Source organism: Rhyacophila brunnea, unplaced genomic scaffold (genome assembly GCF_057557595.1).
Source record: "Rhyacophila brunnea isolate RB1 unplaced genomic scaffold, BYU_Rbru_1.0 scaffold_1, whole genome shotgun sequence".
Classification (NCBI taxonomy): domain Eukaryota; kingdom Metazoa; phylum Arthropoda; class Insecta; order Trichoptera; family Rhyacophilidae; genus Rhyacophila; species Rhyacophila brunnea.
The window spans coordinates 16,941,322-16,947,218 of NW_028232751.1; positions in this window are offsets into that span (position 1 = coordinate 16,941,322).

Consider the following 5,897-nt stretch of genomic DNA (forward strand, 5'->3'; position numbering starts at 1 on the left):
AATAAAAAATATATTATAAAATCTCTTATATTATTAGTATGTATAATATAAACAATATTTATAAATACATTTTTCAGAAATTGTACCTATAAGAAAGATATGAGACATTTTTAATGAATCACCAACATTTTATGAAAATACAAACTGGCGCATTTATTTCTAAACCACTCAAATACATTCATTATAATAAAAGAACACAACAGTACTACACGAGTAAATAAGAAAGATAATATAAGAGAAACATACTTTTAATGACATAAATACATCAGAAAAAAACTGAGTTTCAATGAAGATTGATATATAATATAAATTTCACGTAAATTAATCAAAATGTGAAAGATTTAAAAAATAAACATACCGCTTTGCACTTTTAACAAAGTGTAGAGTGTAGAAGGTAAACCATTGCCAGAAAATGCTATTCTGAAGACCACCGGCCGCCACTGATTATACCAACAATTTTTAATAGAGCCAGCATTAGATGGATAGCCAAAGTGTTGTGTGATAATATGCAGACGGTACTCATAAATTCGTCGCGTCCCTTGGATATTCTGACCAATCAAACTGATATATGATGGCCTAATATAATATTCATTAACAAAAAATTAACCTACAAAAACGTACTTTAGCTCAATGTTTGAGACACTCACGATTATTTGTTATCGTAATATATTTTTGCACTATCAAAGCAGATTCTTGCTCCTTTACTTCATTTCTTGATAATGGCCTCTGCAACGAAACTGAAACGTCGAGAAAATGATGACAACCCAAAAATATATTACGCTACTTATTCTCAGTTTAGGAGTTCACTTTTACAATGAACACATTTTACTAATAATTGCATAATAGATCATTTAAATCAATTCAGATCACTATTCCAGATTAATTATTATTGCATAATTATTCTAGTATTGTTCGTTTAATTTATCTGTTAATATGTCAATACTTATTTGACATTATCTCCTTTTATTTAGGGACATATTATAGAGACTTAATGAATAACTTACCATAGGAAAGAAAATATATGAATTATATGGGCTTGTTTTCCACTGACAGTATGATGTGATAATGATAATTCAGAATAACTACATATCGTCGCTTAAGAAACAACACCGCGGAAGTCAATTAATTAAAATTTTCAGGGGCAAACAAAAACCGTCTCAAAGACAGTTTTTGTTTGCCCCTGAAAATTTTAATTAATTGACTTCCGCGGAGCGGTATTTCTTAAGCGACGATATGCTTATTATTATATTAATGTATAGTAAGTGTAAAGCAGCACCATAGTAAAAAAAGCCAGTATAATTATACTTTAAAATTTCCTTTGATTATATCTATTATAGTATTATTTCCCTATCATAATACTACCTTCATAATTTTATAACTTTTGATGACTATGTGATTTTGTAGACTGATTTCAGTGAGGCACAATATATGGTGGCAACCGTTTAATTTTGATTTAGAGCTTCACTCGTATGCTGTCTGCGCGTGTGGTGCACGCGGGGATTAGTTATTGATGTGTTGCACCGCCTAGTCTTAGTGACCGAAGGCATTCTGAGTTATGTTTGGGTAGTTGTTTGTGGTAATTAGTGCAGGACAAAACACCAAAATTTTTATAATTTGACCACCCCCCCCTCACTGATTTATCGACATTTTAATAACCGGGAATGCTTTGGTATCAGTGTTGCCATTCTTATGTCATCGAATTATAGTACGCGGTCCAAGAAATTATAGTATTTAGTAGTATTTCGGGTAGAGCAGTATGCGTTGTTGTTTGTTAATAATGTATAGGTTTTTGGTTTCTCACGAAAAGAAAACGAAAGAATTTATCATATTCCGAGGCTATTTTTATTAGGTATGTAGGTACATCTTCCGACCAAAATGCTTAGCGGCCTTCGACTAGATTTACTGGCTAATTCAAGAAATTTCATTTTAGATCAGTCGACGGCTTTTTTTTTACCTCTTTGGACGTTTTTATTGTCCGGAAATATCAAAATTTTAGTACTTTTGGCGTATCTTGTAATGTTAAAAGTAAATCTTTAGGATAAAAATACATTTCGCGTCTCACAGAGAGGCATTTTATGGCAAAATCACCTCCAAGTGCAAAAAAAGTCAAAACAATGGTAAGATGTGTGGTGTGTTTATCCACGAAACTTCGAAGAGAATCAAGGTATGAGTGCAAACACTGCAAAGTGGCTCTCTGCGTTGAATCTTGTTTTGAGACGTACCACACGGTAGAAGACTATTAATTTTTTTTTTAATTCGTTATATTTTTATATGGTTTTAAGATTAAAGTAGCATATTGTAGAATTACTTCTCATACATTATCACTTTCTCATCTTTACTGTGTAAGTGTTACGACGCGATGGCAATTCTGAATGTCCTTTCCTAACTGAACATTTGGAAGGCACAACACATTTGTATTCATTAATTAATTGTCGAATGACCTCTAATTGAAATTGTGCTAACGGTACACGTTTTCCAGTTTTTTGGCAAAACAGTGTGTGTCTGTTCAACAGTGAGAGGTTGATTAGATGGAAGAACATTTCTTTGTACCACCTCATTGTTTTGCGCGTCGAGTGTACACTTGACAGAATCATGTCTGATTTGTCAACTGCACCCATATTTTTATTGTAATCTTGGTCACATTCCGGTTTTATTATCGGTTCGTTCCGATACGTTCTTTTGCCTGTGTCGATGAGCTGGGCAGGATGAAGAGTCGTCAGCATGGACACTTCCCTTTTATCTTTCCAGATTTGTGCCGAAATAGGGTCTGTGTGGTACGCTTTTATTTCTCCTTTTTTCATTTTCTCCGTATGCTTTGGCATTCCCTTTCGATTTCTCCTTACAGTACCGCAAGCATTCGTTTTCCGGTCATGTAGTTTTTGGAACAAAATTGGGCTAGTATACCAATTGTCGACATACAGGGTATGTTCCCTGCCCAAATATGGTTCCATGAGAGTCAAGACTACACTTCCTAAAATACCCATGTGCATGTGTGTTACATATTCGGTGGTTTTTCCGGTGGCACAGTCACATATCACAAAAAATTTAATGCCAACACGGCTTGCTTTTGATGGGATATACTGGCGAAATGACAAATTGCCTTTGAAAAGTAGCAAACTTTCATCGATGCACACATTCATGTAAGGATATATGCAATCCGCAAACTTTTTTTTGAAATAGTCCACAAGGAATCTAATTTTGAAAATCTTGTCCCCACTTATTTGCTGCGTATTGTCACAAAAGTGGAGCATGCGAAGAATGATTTGAAATCTATTGCGGGACATCGTATCTGAGTAAATCGGAGAAAATAGTAAAATATCTGTAGACCAGTGGTCTTGTATTTTATTTCTCGAATTACAGGCCATCAAAAGACATATTGCCAAAAAGAGATACAATTCTCCTACTGTTACGTCTACCCATTGTTTCAATCTCCAACTCAACTCATTACAGTGATTTTTGACGTATTGGTATTGTTTATTGGTTTCAATGGCAATGAAATCCATGAGCGTGCTGGTTATGAACAGCTTGAAAAACCCCGATTCTCTGCTATCAACATTGTTTACATCCGCTCCTGACCTCGAGCTATCAAATGAATTTATTTTGGGGACAAAATCATCGGTTTCCCATTCGAAAACTGGAACAGATTCATCAGCCGGTACAGATTCATCAATTTGTGCAGCTTCATATGCACTGGGAATGAAAACATTTTGTTCATCTTCATCAAAATCACTGTCATCCGATTCAACATTTAGGCCAACCTGTACATCAAATCTTCGACCTGTTCGGCATTTTCTGATATACTTTGTGTTCCTTCCATTTTGATTAGGAAGAAGATCAAAAGGTTTATAAGTAAAAAAGTTCAACTATCCCAGAAACTTGACTTATTATAAAAAGATATAATACAAAAATTCAAATAAGCACTGTGCGAATAAAATCCCGACACTAATATCTTAAATAAAAAATAAAATAAACACAAAACAGATTACGAAGGTTTAAAAATTACGAAATCGTACCCGTAAATTACGAATAAAAATGCCAAAAGTCTAAAAGTAATTATTATAAAAGAAATGAATTATAAAGTGAAAATATTTCAGCCGCGAAACCGAATTAGATACGTCAAATACGACTACGAATATTCAACTGGTATATATTCCAAGATGTGTCACTCCTATTGAGTAGTTGTTTATATTCAGGAATCATAGTATTCCCCGTTTCTTGTATGCATAAGCGAATCATAATTTCGATTGCATCTACTATAAGTAAACGGGAATCGCGGCGTGTGATTTGATAAATATCGGATCCGTGGCACAACCCTACTAGCGACGCGTTTCGGTAACTATAGAAAGGTTTGTTTAAAATTGACGTTTCGTTGATGATAATATAGAAAATGACAATTGTAAGTATTACACCATGATCCCAAGAGATGTCGCTGTGTGGGCAATGTTATTGAATTATTCAAAACATTGACCTCGGCCGATATATTGCGTTTCAAGTGGAGCGTTTTTGCACGCGCATTTTGCCTGGCTGGCCCTCTGTTCTCGGAATAGAAAAGCATGCTAGCACGCTGGCGGCAGTTATCCGGTTAATATAGTTCATAGTACGCGGATCAAAAATATAGTACAAATACTATAATTATAGTGCGGTTGGCAACACTGCTTGGTATATAATGAATAAATCAATTTATATAATCATGTTCTCAATAAGTCCCTAAATTTTCATTACGCTTTTAAGAGTACAAAAAAATAGCTGGTATCAAGTCAATCACACGGTAATTATTAATTTTATTGTTTTATTTATATACAGTTTATCAATTTAATCCTACTTTACTTGGCAAGACAATAAGTTATATTACTTTGTAGTTCCTTAAATTTAATTAATACTACCTACTAAATGGTTTATAATTATTTACTTATACCAATTATCACATGATACCATCTATATAGTTTCTTGTTACTTTTTTCTTGATGGTTGAGGAACCTGACCGTTCTGAAATACAGTTATCTTTTGAGCCGACGAGACCTCGCACAGTCCTCTTGAGTTTCTTTAATATTTATATTATTTACAATCAATTTTAATTATATCATCCTGCATTAATTCCACATACATATTTTCTGTGATTTGAAATAGTGTTTATTGTACCTTATTTCAGTACTGTATGATGAAGGTGTCAACGAGCTAACTTAAATCTATTTCACCGCATCTATTCTATACGCAAGACTGTTGTCAGCCGCTATCGGCAGCCATTGAGGGTAGTTTCGTATTGAAGTATTAACACTTATTGTAACAATTGCAATAAGTTAGTTGTAATTGTTAGAATAAATGTTACTCTCTTCACCTCTCGGGTGTGCTAAATTTTAGAGTGAGATAGACTGTTTAGACAGCTAACTTATTGTAACAATTATAATACTTCGATACAAACATATGAAAAACTACCCTCGATAGCCGCCGATAGTAGTCTTGTGCATAGAATAGATGCGCATATGTACTCGCTAATAGTTTTTGTCACACTGAAAACTGTCTTACACTCTGACAACTTATTATATCATTATAGAAAATGAATAGTATCTGTCACTAGCAATTGATATATATAATATCGTGATATAAAATCCTTGATTATATCTATTTGTATCAAACTGCCATCAAGTTTTCAAATGAATTGAATGTATTCAGATTATCTATTTTGTCATTTACAAATATTATTTTTAAAACATTGCAAACAAGCAAGACGTAGTAAACTAACTAAAAATAAATAAAAAATATATTATTTACTCTAACTTTAAGAATAACAAAGACTTGACGGTAGGTACGCCCTCTTAATTAATTTTCATTGCCCCTAGTTATTTTGTACTCATTATAGTTGTATTGATCGAAGTCACATATTGTATTATTGTTTAATT